General features: G+C 35.7%; 2 long non-coding RNA genes across 3 annotated transcripts in view; one reads left to right on the top strand and one right to left on the bottom strand.

Moving 5' to 3' along the window:
* LOC140002969 (uncharacterized) overlaps positions 1-14,356 on the bottom strand; it is a 158,320-nt gene that overhangs the window by 42,569 nt on the left and 101,395 nt on the right. For both annotated transcript variants that reach the window (XR_011810799.1, XR_011810798.1), the window contains exon 5: positions 3,852-3,905. This is a non-coding gene — a long non-coding RNA (uncharacterized lncRNA). The remainder of the gene's footprint in view (positions 1-3,851; positions 3,906-14,356) is intronic.
* The window catches only part of LOC113844204 (uncharacterized), a 143,687-nt gene that overhangs the window by 43,017 nt on the left and 86,314 nt on the right, over positions 1-14,356 (top strand). The gene's annotated exons all lie outside the window — the stretch shown is intronic.

Genomic DNA, 14,356 nt, shown 5'->3' with positions numbered 1-14,356 from the left:
TTGGAAATAGCCTGTGTAACTCTCAGTTTCATGGAAGCTCCCCCATTTGTAGGGAGTAAAGGGATGTTTAATTTCATGGAATAAAAACCTCACCTTTTTATGTCTATAAAGCTGTAAGTAGGCATCTATATTATTCTAAAAAACTGTGAGACTGACTGGTATCTTTGCAATAGGCAACAAAAAGCTGTTAATGATTTCTTCAGGATGTACCTTTAAATATGTGAGAGTGCATAACCCCATTCCTACCCTTGGAAAGTTATTTGGCCTCAGATGTGTCATACTTACGACTTTATTACCAGCTGTTTTGCTTTGCGATAGAATTGCTCCTGAGGCTGTTAAGCACCATAATTTGTATGAGTTGTTAGGGTCTTTTTCTTTCCCTTCCTAAAGAGGGTTGGAGTTAAGGGACTTGGCAGCTGCAGAAAAATTACACCTCTGCTCCTTTTATTTCTAAATGTAAAAAAAAAATTGTTCCCTCCGAGAGGGGATTCCTTCTGTCTTTTCTTCATGGTGGCAGCAAGTCAAGCTTACTTTTCCAGCAACCCCAAAGCCTTCTCTTGTGCCAGCTGTAACAAAGACCACAATCCCCATGTTTGTCACGGATGACTTGCTGGGGCCATCAGCAGTCCACTGGTCAGCTTGAAGTTCTGCCTTAGCTCAAACAATGGTGAGCAGCACAAGGAGGAGATGTAGAGGGAGCAATCCTGCCTAAGACAGTGATTGTATGTATTGCAGATCACATGCTTTTTATTGAAAGCAAGATAAAATTGTTTGGCAAGAACCTGCAATGAATTTCAGTTCCAGAAATGCAACTCATTCTCTGCTTGACACAGATACTGGGAAGGAACAGCATGGGCAGATTTCTTCATTACCAGTCCTGCTCTCCATTTCTATTTCCTCTTATTTGTATGCTTCTTTGTTCTCTCCCTATAAATGAGCAACTTCTTGTTCCCCCTTCTTCCTTTGAAGAATGCCGCTGTGTTCCTAGATGGGACGCAACCCCCTTGTTTCTGAGAGCACTTCAAATAAGTAAATTAAGTAATTAAAAGTTACTCTGTATGATCAGATCATTAATTCAGGCAAGGAAAAGGTCAAAGGAAAAGTCTCCCAGAGGCAAGCAAGACTGTGAATAGTGCTTTTAACCAGAGAAAACAGCATGCTGCCTGTTAATTTTGCCAGCATTTTGGGGCTGGTATTTAAAATTACCAGGTAATCTTAGCAAAAATCTCCCACTTCATTGGCAAAATTTTTAGAGCTCTTCTGTTTTCTGTAAGGCGTCTTCAGGCTGTGGCTTCTGATAGGAGCTGATCTCTATTGTCAGCCAGAGATAAAAATAAGGGGGAGACAGGAGAGGTGGAGGACAGGGGATGGAGAATGGGAACAAAGCAAAGTCATTCTAGCTTTGCATGCTGTGTTCAGTACTGATGCCCTACACTGTGGGACATTAACATTACATCTTTGATTTGCTTTCTGAGATCTGTAAAATGCATAATGTGGGAACCAGGGAAAAAGTACTGACTGCTGCTCTAGCTTTGTGAAACTGCAAATTATTCACTTTTATTGAAAAGCTACTTAGAAATTATAAAAGGATACTCAAAATGGCAGGGAAGGCAGGAGGTATTTCTCATTATTTTGACTTGTCCTTTTGTTAGATCAGTTAGCACTTCTACCCAAAAGGCTATTTGACATTATTAAGGTGCCCTTAATACTGGGAAGAACACTTCAAAATAAATGCTTTTTGTTTGTTTGCTTGCTTTCTTCTGTGTGACACTTTAAATTTCCTCTTCTTTCCTTGTCCTTGCTTTCCCAAAGATGCAACATGGTTCAGAGAAATCTGGTTATGGTCATCTTGGCCTCCTGGCATGCTAGTTGTCTCTGCTAGCCTCATGTAAGGGTTACATTGCTGATTAATAATAAGAATAGTATTACAAAGTACTAATAAAAATTATTGTTTCACATCTTTTATGTAAAAATATGAAAATCTGATCTGATTTTAAGACATTTTACACTGAATATAGATATCTGACATTTTTTTTCATTTGTTTTTTCAAAAAGCATGCATAGTGACTATTGTCTCTTAGAAGATTTTCTTTAATACCACTTCTTGGTCAAGCTATCTGATGGAAGGAAGGAAGGAAGGAAATCTCATTGTAATGGAGGAAGATAAGGTAAAAATGAATATAAATGTAAGACTGACACTTAGGGCAATATTGTCACATGAATACAAGTGTGCAAATACAGAATACATGGACATTTCCAAGTCATAAAATGTTCATAGAAGATCATGGGCAGCCCTATCTTCTGATCATCTTGGCAAGAATGTTATAGGTAAGGGGAAATATTTCAGAATTTCCAGTCACTGAGAAAACAGGAGTACAGCAAGCTTATTGTGCCTTGTGCTACACCAGGTGAAGAAGACTAGGAACATTTTCTCAGCCAGGGCTTTTGAGGGCTCTGATAAAACTTCATTAGTGTTTTGGAGTTCTGTTATGTAGCCCCAGTTCTACTGCTAAATGTACAAATGGAGTGTATTTTAGGCATTATGAAGGACATCTGACAGGCTTCCATGGCCTGTTTTAAACTCTTACAGCATTTTCATATAAGTTTTCCTGAACTTATATTGTCTAACCTTGTTTATGAATCTTGAACTGGGTATAAATTCTAGATGGTTAGGAAGAATTTGTAAGGGATTTAATTACCTTTTAGCAGCCAAGCATTGCTGAGTATTGACTGCATCGTCTTGTGCAGACAACCACAGCTTCAGGGCAAGAGAAGGCAAAGAAACCCTGATATCCTTCTATTGCCAATGCAGTAAATGTCACCAGAACCTCCCAAATCCTATAAATTAAATTGATAAGACACTTCTGTAGGGAAATCTGTCTATCTGAAATTCTGATGAACTCAAAACCTTCTGAGAAGTATGTGTGATTTGAATCAAATGGATGCAGCTTCATCAGTGAAACTTTGAAATCAAGACAAAGCCATAATATAACCAATAGTTTTCAGAAAGCATTCCCCATTGTATATTTTAAATGCTAATTTTAATCACTAAAAGAGACATCGAAACTAGTCATGAAGCTTCAGTCCTCTTGAGAGCAATAGGATTTATAGTGTAGCCGGTTGTCTGATGAGTCTCCTCAGCAGTTGTATGAAGAAATGCTTAAATGAGGAAAACATATTTTGGCAGCTTGTGACTTAGAAAAGGTTTCCAGCTGTTCCTTTGAATTTAAAATACTAAAGAGTAAGTTTTAAGGTCTTCAGGTGTTTGTTGCTACAGAAGTCATTTTTTTTCTTGTCCTAGTGTATATTGAGGGCACTATAGTAATCTCTGGTCAGATAAAGGAAAACCTGGGAGTGGGGATAGAAAAGCAGTGTAAGAAAACTAAAAAGTACTTCTTACTCATTACACCATATGGGAGAAGTTAGTGTGAGTGTTCCAGGAAAAGGAGAGGTCGTGCTCTTGACTGTTGCATGCACGTGCATGAAGAAAGCATTCCCTTTCTGTGCTACCATTTTTACCTTCCTGTAACTGATGTCAGCTGTCTTTATGGGTTTCAAATGTTATACTCGGTCCTGGTTGAAGTGCTCAAGATGTTATGTACTCAACACCGTGCTTTGTGCATTCAAAAAAGCTTATAGGGAGCATAACAGTTTAAACATCGGTGGAGTCATCAGAGGTGTAAGGACGAATAATGCAAACATTACCACTAGTTACATCTCTCAGAAATTACACTTCTGAGCCAATGTCAACCTGATAAGTAAGATGTCCAGTGATATCTAACAGTCAGATACGCACTTTCTATAGCTCTCTTGAAGACACTTTTCTTTTTGTTTATTTTCTTTAGACTTACCCTGACCTGTAGATGACAGATTTCAGTTTTTCCTTTCAGATCCAATTCAAAAATCTGGTAGGGAAGAAAACAAAAACCAGGATTTGTTTAATCTCTTACAAATAGCAGTCTAATTATTTCTCATTGATTTTTCTTCTTTTCTCAATAAGACAAACCATTACGGTGCCCAGAAAAATCAGATATACAGAGTAGTGCTGTTTGTTCTTGCTTTCAGTCTGTAACATTTCTTAATACCAATACATAAAGCTACTTTAGCATGTGTAGTCAGGGTCAAATGAGTTCTGAAAAAAATCCCATTAAACCTTGGTAGCAGAATAACAGCTAATCTTATGCCGTAGATGAATTGATATAGTTGAAAGGTAGATTAAAAAACTAACAAAGCACTGTGTCAGAGTTTTTTAAATGGATGGACTTGACTATGTAAAATGTGGTAAAACAATGCAGATTATGGACTGTAAACCAAACCTGATCTGTTGAATTTATTAACTATGAGATGAAAAAAGCTGGAGTGATGTGTTTGATTACAGTGTGCAATTCATCCAGTTCAGTATTGTCTCTTTTGCTTAGGCATGATTGTGTGGTGAGCCACTAAGCTAAAATGACATTCATGCTGTAGGAAATGAGAAAATGGAGATGTATAGTTTCTTTTAAAGCCCAAATTTACTGCTGCATGCATACAGCCCTTCTGAGGATGCCTCAATTCAGAAAGCAATCTCTGTATTTTTCAGCAGAGGGCTATTGGTATTTTAATACACAGCAGTACTCTGGAGATTCACCCAGGAAAAGCTGCTTTGCAAATGTTTATTAGGCATAAACACAGTTGGAAAAAAAAGGAAAGAAAAAGGAAAAAGGCAAGAAAAGAAGGGAAATGAACTCCAGGAGGAGAGAACTATCCAAACTGATGATGACATGAATAACAATATATATATATATATATATATATATATATATATATATATGTTTAAAGAAAGTACGCTGATTGAAGAAACTTTGGAGACAGTGTTATTCAAATGAACTCAAGTGTCATGAAATTATGCCAGGATTGCTTGACAGGGACAAGTTAAGTTCCTCTCGAGAGTGAAGTCAGATAAAATTTGCACACTGTTAGTATTTTTAATTAAAAAAAAAAAAAAAAAAGTTTGGTGCTTGTGGTTGTGCTCAAAAAAGGCACCAAAAATTCCAATCCAATTGTAAAAATGAAATCTCATTCACAACTCTAGTCATTAATGACACTTGAAAATGAAAAGTTTAGATTAATATTTAAAGGCCAAGAGAAATCTATCTGAGTGATTAGCAACATGACAAGGGTCATACTGGGTCTACTTTGCCCAACATTCAGTCTCTGACTGGTGCCAGCAATAGATGTCTGAAGAAAAGGTTGAGTATAGTCATTACCAGTCTTCACGGGAGAAAAAAGCTTCAAAAGATTTACAGTTCTGGAACTTCTCACTCTGTAACTAGTCATTGTTTTGTGAGGGGGTAACAAGATCCTCTGGAATTGGAGCATGTAAATTATAGTAAATTGGCTCAGATTGGTTTTGTTAGATGAACCACCTGCCTAGAAGAGGAGAGGAAATGCCTTCATATTCACTCAGTGCACAAGCATGCATCAAGTAAGCTTTCAATTTGTAAGCTTTCAATTTCAAAAACAAAAAAAAAAGCAAAAACAAACAAACAAAAAAATCATTTCAGTTCCATTTTTGTCTCCAAAACTAGCCCTATTTTGGAAAACTGAGGCAAAACCATTCCTTACAGAAGGTGTAATAGCATAATAGATTCCTATGTTTTATATTCATTGTTGGGAAAGGTGTCTACTCAACTTGAGTAGGAAAGAGACCATTTGAAATGTTAAATTTTCATTTATTCAGTCTGGTTTCAGATAAGCTATCAGCAATCAAGCAATTGTTAGATATAAAAATTGGGAATGGTTTCAGCTAACTGCAGAGTTTTCCAGAGATAAAAGCACTACAGAGGAATCATAAAAACTGCAGACTTTGTTGTTGTTGTTGTTGTTTAAAATAAAAATAAAAGAATTGCATTACATGTATATCAACTCTGATGATGATAGCAGTGAAAGTAGCTGGTTTTAAATGTGTATTATACAAGTCCCAGCAGGCATATGGTCCCTTGATTATTAACGCATTTGCAGATTATATGTAAGATTAAATTGAAGTGATCATACCCTGTCCATCTGTCTGAAAATCCTCTACGAATTTAATTTCACAGTCAATACAACCAATATGCATTTTCTTGTATCTTTTTTTTTTTTTTTTTTTTTTTTTGTGTGTGTGTGTGTGTGTTTTCTGTGGCTGTTAGAAGTGTTATAATTTATTTGTAAACACAGCTGTTTTTATGTGGTTCTGTCTGGGGCAGGAAACAGTATGCCTTGGATTTTAATGAGCCTTCAGATCAGTTGCCCTGACTTCTGTTCTGCCTTCATCAGTTACCTTGTTACACTTTTCCCCTCATCCTTCCATCCTCTGCCCACTCAAAATATTGTAACTGTACAGTCACACATGGTTTTTCCTATTTAAGACACATTTATTTTGAAAACCTATGAACCCCACTCTGGGATACTCTAAGATTGAACTGAATGTTTTCTAAAGCTTTTATTATGGCATTTCATTGCAAACATGCCTATAAATCATGATTTGCAGTGCTTTGAAATTAACTCCAAAACCTGCCACTCTCTGTGATAATTTTGCAATTCATTTGATGTTGCAGAGAGCTTATCTTGCACAATCTTTTCTCCCAGTAAAGCAAACAAAAAATCTAAAATTTGTGGGTTTTTCAAAACCTGCCCATATTGTAGTTACTTTACTACTATGAAATGCATATGTATTAGAAATGCATATCAGCAGTCGTAATACAGAAAACAGCTAACAAAATTTCAGATACCCAATGTCAGCAGTGATTCAAAACAAAAAATAATTTCAAGTCCAAACCAACTCTTGCAATTATTTTTATAAAATGATGATTTAACTCCAGACCTATTTATCTTGGAGTTGTTTGAAAATATTATTTAAATGTAGAAACTGCTTTCCTCAAAAATCTAATAGTTTAAAAACTGGGAGTTGTTGATGAAAATATATCAAGGCATTGTGTTTTGCAAAATTCTGGGATTTTGTTTTGCCCTTGTGAAGTTTGTTGGTGATAGCAATGTACTGTGTTAGAATATAATGATCAAGTAAGTGTTTCATTGTTCAAAAAAATCTTAGTGCTGATACAAACACTTCAACTTTTCAGCATCTCATTTTCATGTGCATATCATGCTGAGACAGGTATGTTCTGGTACTTGTCAGATGGTGCTGAGTTCTCTGTCGCAGTAACTCCGTAACTGAACTACGTTGTTTTTAGGTTGTGCTTACAAATACTGTAGGAATATAGTAATAATTCCAAATGTTCATTTTGTAGTTCCAAAAGTGAAAAATGTATTCCTTGCATATATATCCCCATCTTTTATGGAAAAGTTGAGAATATTTTACTTAAAAATTAGTGCAGTTGTTGGTCCTATAAATTCCAATGATTTTTTTTTCTATCTCTGTGGCTGTTTCTTAGAGAAAAATCAGTGTAATCAGTCCAACAGATAAAGCTAGTAGCATTATTGTTTATTTCCAAGTTTATGTATGTTATAATTGCCCTCTTCGTTTATATTCTGTTTTGCAGACTGTTGTTATACAGTCTGATTAGATGTGAAAAGGGAGTACATGCTGAGCACTATATTCATAATTTTGAATAATTAGCACTCATTAGCCAGGCAATGCTGCAGTTGAAGCCCAGGGGATGAGGAATGAACTTTATGGGTGATGGGTGGGTGAATGCTTACTGCTCTGAAATGAAAATGTTCAGTTCATGTCTATTACTTTTAAATTTGCTTTCATAAGAACTAGAATAAATAGGAACTGAAAATTTACTCAGGTTTGCCTCTGATCAGACCTGATTTTGTAATTAATCAGATTGTTTGCCTGCAGTTTTCCGTTACCTATTTTATTGAACCTGACTGAGGAACACTGACGCTCAGTTTCAATTATACATACGAGTTAATCAACACAAGTGCTGTTAAGATCAGGCACTTTGTCTAGATGTAAAATGTATAATTGCTCACTTTGATGTGATGATAATCTTCTAATCTTTGCCCCTTCTAAAAACAGTGTAAAGGAGGAAGTACTTCAAAATTTGTGTGGAAGAACACTTCTCGCACTTTTTTCTCTCCTTTTCCTTTTCTAATTTCATCCCTCAACCTCAGCTTCCAGACTGTTTCCCAAATACTTTGTTTCTAAAAATGTCAAACCTAGCAAATCCTGCGTTACCCAGTAAGTCCGATAATTTAAGTTGTTTGGACTCTGTGTTCTATTATATAGCTTCCTGTTTGGCTTCAGAGGACAATTTGTAGTTTTACTGTAGTTTATAGCTTCATTTTCTGTTACCAAATGATTTTTCAAAACACAGGATGATTTGGCTGGTATATACGTGTTCTGCTGCTTTTAACTCTGATACTGATCATTCCATACAATATAATGACATAATGAAGTAATTCACTACATGCTCCAAAATACTGGAATAGTATCAGAAACACAAAGTAAACCTGATATCTATCAATTGCTCAGCATTCCCATCCCAAATAAATGTGGAACCAGTCATTTCTATGAACTCATAAACAGGATAAGACAGATGGAGGGTTTTCCTTAAGTAGCAAGCAAAGGATGCATCCTACAGATGCATCCTACATGGTACATATTTCTTGTTTCTGTTTGTGAATTGAAAGTGATCCATTGCTAGAGATCGATGGTAACCGTGAGGGCACTAAAAGCAACAGAAGTTGCTCTTCAAATGGGTGCTTGGGCAGTAAAACAGAGCAATCATAAGTAATCACAGAAGATATAGTGTGATTCAGAAGCTCTCTGTATGTCTCTGATTTTGATGCCACACTGAGCATGTCTGCTCAGGACTTAGGATTTTATCTATCCAAAAATGAATAGGAGAGTATTGCAATGACTCCTCTGTTCATGCAGGAATAGGAATCATTTGCCCATGGATTCTTTTCTAGTGTAATTTGGCATCCAAATGACCCAAAGCTAGCTCCCTGTTTCCAAGGAACAGTATTTACAACAGTCCTTTGGGTGCGAGATGTCTTTGGGCACTGTTGCACATGGAATGGAGAAATATAGCTTTATAGAAATGATCTGGGTAATGTTAAATTTCTGCTTGGTGGCTTCTGTTAGCATTCAGTTTTAAAAGCTGAGTAAAATATTAGAAAAATGGTTTTAAAATGAAGTACGTCAGCACTGTTTCAGAGCAGCTTGCAACATGTTATTCGAACTTGCTGAGAGACATGAATAATTATTAATTGTTGGGTGGCTAGAATGTTTGCTGATTGATACTCATTGGGTTGCTGATTAACAGATTATCAATAATCACTCGACAACTTAACCACTAGTACAGTGGCTAGGTTAATGTTACCTGACATCCTCTTAGTCAGTTACATGAAACAGCTTTTCCATGTCTCCTTGCTAGCATTCTGACTCTCAAAGGGGTCTAAATATGTCAGGAAGAAATTGTTTGGGGGTAACTAATGTTTCTATAGAATTAATGTACTGATAATCTTGTCCTCAACACTGTTAGCAACACTGCAAAAAGTCTGACCAAGTTGTCTGTCATCCTCAACATGACTGAAAGTTTGCTCTTTCAATGCCAGCAAGGTAGCTGTGAGAGTGCTGTTTATAATGCAGTGACTGCAGACAACATCATAAACAAGACAGTGAAAAGACATTTCACAGCACATTTATGTAACTTGAGATAGAGCATCTTTGGTATCTGATGATGTTGAAATTTTTCATGCATACAAAGTAATTTCTCAGGCAAGTTGTGCAATTGGCTATTTCTAGGTGCTTCTTGGCATTGAAAAATAGTGTTTTATGGTAGCTACTGGATTTCCAGGTTTTGTAGGGTAGTATGAAATACTGTTGTTGTTTTGTTTTGTTTTGTTTTCAATTTGGATATTGGAAGGATAGCCCTGGGTTGGGGAAGCTGTGTAGGAATGTAGTAACAGCATCAGAACTCAGCACCATTCAGTGGTCAGTGTCTGCTGGAGGGCTTGGGGAAAGGAGTGATTAAAAAAGGTGGTGCAGGAGGAAACAGTCTGTTGTGCTGTGATACAAAAGCACTATCTAGGAAGGGCATATAGGCATTTGTAGGTGTGAAGGATGTTTTGTTACTTATGTAAATTAGTAAGGAGGAGTTAAAGTGCAACATGAACAAATACCTGGTGAAAGTAATTTTCTATCTTTTCTTAGACTGTGTACAAGTCTATAAAGAATATAACATTAAAAGACAATGTATATGCTGAAATTTTTAGTAGTGAAAATACTTTTGAAATTGCTTATAACAAACTAGAATTGATAGTATTAGAATCAAAATCTTTGTATCACTTGTAAACCTTACAGTATCAGCATTGCAGCAATACTGTGCAACAGATCTTAACACAATCTCAAAACAAACACAGAGACTCAGGAAAATATCTGTGTCTGTCTGTCAAGTTTATTTTATATTATAACATCTCTCATCAAAATGTTAACAATATTCTTCAGATATATTCAGATGCATTTAATTTGTTCCTTAATTTTGTGTGTTTTAGCTTTTTTTTTGTTTTGTTTTGTCTTGTTTTGGTTTTTACTAAAATGTTTTCTTTAAATATACCAGCTCTATTATTGCTTTACAAATGAGCTCATTCCACCATGACTTAATTTTATTCCTAGTTCAGTATTATTTCATGTGGAAAAATTGAATTTATACTCTGAAAATGATGCTGCCTGTTACTTGCTCAATTCCCAGTCATGTTCAGTTTGATGCTTTCAGGCCATGATGTGATTGGAATGTGCCTGTTTGAAGTTGCTTGTTTCATGCCACAATAAATACATGTCAGCCTTCATCTGTGTGATTTCCCTCCCCAATCTTGAAAACTGCTTATGCCATTTGATAATGCTTCTTTCTTTCATCTCTTAATAATGAGATCTTTGTGAAATTTAGAATACTCCAAGGTGAAGTTCTTTTTCCACTAGCATAACTTGTTGTTTAGTACTGAAATAAACCAATATTGGCTACTGCATTTCTACTGAGGACAGAATAGAGGGGCTGTGCACAACACCTATTCAGAAGGTGGTTAGCTTCAGACAGACCCTGCAGCTTTCACAGCAGGTATAGGAGCAGTCTGAGCATGAACTGAGAACAGAGCTCAAACTCCCGTGGTTTTGATGAATCTTTATCTATTGGTGCTTCTGCCTGCTCTTTCCTGTTTCTTTTCACATCTGCATTGCCCTGGTTGTCTTCTGTCCTCTCAGAAGAACAGGGAACACTTTTTTGGCCATTCCTTTCTATCCTTTTTTTTGCTCTCCTTTAATTCCTTATTCTGCTTCACTCTCTCAGAGATTCCACCTGTTGCTTTTCCACTACCTCCTTGCAAACAAAAAAAGAGGAATGAAAGATCCCACAGTGTACGCCTTGCCAGCTCAGATTGCAAGTCCTTCAGGCCAGGGTGGTCTTAGCTATAGTACTTATCAGAAGCAGCTTAGATTAACTAGAAGCATCACTATTACAAAAAGAATTTATCAAGTTGAGAGGCCTCTCCTCTTTCTCCTTGACCTGAGCCAGCCTGTGGACTGGGATAGACTTGGACTATATTGTAATGTCAGCTGGGAACATTTCTCTTCATCTGGAAAGAGTGGTTCTCCAGTCTTTAATTACAGGAAATACTTGGCCTCTCAAATCTGCCTGGGAAGTGCAAAAGAAGAGTTATACAGTGGATTTTCCTTGGTCAGCAGATGCAGTAGCAAAAGCACTTAGGCTCTATGGAAGAGCAGAGTTGGTACAGCAGCCTTTCAGGGAGCTCATTTTTGTTCTCCACCTGCAGGGAAACCAGAAAGGGAGACAGCCCTGGGACCTCAGGAAGAGGTTTGGGAGCCATCTGGGATTTTCACTGTTAGTGGGGCGAGGTTGTATTTAACTGCCACTTGTACACACTTGTTACTGCTGCTGTTTGTAAATCGCAATGTGAAAATATTTTCCGTAGAAGCTCTAGTAGTATTTTGTAAGAATGTAGAAAAATCTGTAGAGAACCTCTAGTCAGATGGATGTTTGATGAAGAGAAAATGAGATTACTATGTTGAACCCTAACTCTCATAAGAAATACAGGCAATACATCATTAAACCAAAGAGAGATGAGCTGTGCAAACATGAAAGCCATAAAAATATTGTATAGTAAGGGAAAAAAAAAGAAAATTAATAGGCATAGTCTGGCTCTCAAAGGTGCTCAGCATTTCCATCAATCAATGTCAGAAAATCCTGCACTGTTTGGCATCTCTAAAACTGAAGCCAATAAAGGCAGTAGAAAATTGACATCTTTGTGGTAAAAAGGCTTAGACCTAATTTTCAAAAGTCAAAGAACGTGAAATAAAACAGCCAATCAGGTGCCCTGCTAGCTTCTGCATATGAAATGGCTGCCATATTGCTGCATACAGATTGTAAAAGTGGGGTTTCTATGCTTACCAATGCATGTAGACAATGCTCCTTCAATAAGATTATCATGTGACAATCATTTATCAATTCATGATTTGGAAACAAGGTGATCTCGTTTCCCTGAAGTAGGGAAAGAAAAATAAAGACCTTTAGAGGAAAACAAAATGAAACAAAACAAACAAACAAAAAAAAAACAACAGAAGCAAAGCCATTAAAAACAATAACATCACAACCAATATAGTCAAAGAAGAAAAGATGAAAAGCAGCAGACAGCATAGATGTGTTGAGTGGTGTTTTTTTTGTTTATTTGGTTTTTTAATTGTTTTTTCCACACTCAAAATGACATTTTGGGGCATTAGTAAGTTAAATAATAAAACTGAGAAGTGCTATAAAAATTAAGTTATTCATATAACTCCAGGATAAAAAATTATTAAGTAATAAAGGAATTGTATTCATTTTTTTCATTCTTTTATTCTTTTTCTTTTATTCTTTTTCTTTTCTATTTTTAAGGGGAAAAAGCTATTAAGGAACACGGTATAATTTTGTGTGTAAGGAAGGTATTAATTTCCCAGTCTTGCCTTAAGACTAATTATTTACTTTTCCCAGTTCTGGGAATAGCATTTAAAAAAAAAAGAAAAAAAAAGAAAAAAGAATAATTCTATAATGTAAATGATAAATGAGTTAATGAGAAGATGAATGAATACAAGTTCCAATTCACATAATTGCTGTAGATTATTCTGTAGAAAACGCATAGGTATCAGAGGTACAAAGAGAGTTGTACTTGTCCATGTGATCTTTTTTGAAATACTTTTCATCTGTTTAAGGATAAACCAAAAGATTATTTAAACCTTATTCCTATGAGGGACTTCATCTCTTTTTGTAATACATAGGATGTCTTTGGACTCTTTGAAGACATATATTTTACAACTTCTTGAATTGAGATCAGAATGAATAAGAAGTTAGTGGTAAGTACTCTTTTTAAAATAAATTTACTTATATTCCCTGAGTCCCACATCTATCTGATCTGCCCAACCTCTAGCATTGTAAAACTGCTAGTTTCAAAGAAAAAATTCCTTGTGACATGAATTTATATTTATGGGCACATAAAATAGTCTAGTGGTCTCATTTTCTTTTCAGTTACACAATAATGCAGATAAGCATTAAATCTTTTGACTGAACAGAAAAAAAAAGTAATTAAAAAATACATATAGTCAAATCCTAATAATGACCATAACTCATGGATAAACTATGAAGAAGGTGCTCAAAATTTGAGAGCACTGGTTTGGAAAAGGAGAAATTGAAGATGTTTGCCAACAGGTTGAGACTTGGTATAAATTGCACAGTAAATTGCACAGTTCTGGCATGAATCACTGCAGCTGTCTGAAGAGCAAGCAATTCATTACAGTTAGTGTTTAAAGACAGGTATGTACTTAATGCATTATGTATTGTTGGTTTTGTTTATTTGTGTTTGAATAACAGATATAAAGTCAGTTGTCTTAATTTATTGCTTTCACGATGTCGTAGTTTTTTGTTCCCTTCAAGTTGCAAATGGTTAATGATTGGGAGAGAAAATACTTCACTTTTTTCTTTGGTGTTTATAATCTTTTACACATGATTACTGAGACATATTTCATTATTTTTATGGATAATAAGAAAAACAGCTTCAATAGTATGATGCCCAGGAATTAAATCATTGGGCGTGAAATGTTGGCACTACTCGGTACATAAGGTGAAGAGCAATGGTATCAACACAAATCAGCCCAGCTACTTTGATGAATTCCAGATGATGTTAAATAGATTATTTTCTAAAAAAAAAAAAAAAAAAAGAAAATCTGTAAACTCAGCACTTATTAACATCCTCTTCTCCCCCACACATCCCAAAGAGGAAAGTTTTGGAAGGAACTCTGTATTATTGCTTTTAAAGTGGAACATGAGAACATCTTTAAACTTTCTCTGGTCTATCCAGATAGACTAAACATAGAAAAAATAAAAAC

Source organism: Anas platyrhynchos, chromosome 7 (genome assembly GCF_047663525.1).
Source record: "Anas platyrhynchos isolate ZD024472 breed Pekin duck chromosome 7, IASCAAS_PekinDuck_T2T, whole genome shotgun sequence".
NCBI lineage: Eukaryota > Metazoa > Chordata > Aves > Anseriformes > Anatidae > Anas > Anas platyrhynchos.
Note: the sequence above shows the minus strand (reverse complement) of the source record. Positions and strands in the feature narration are given on the sequence as shown.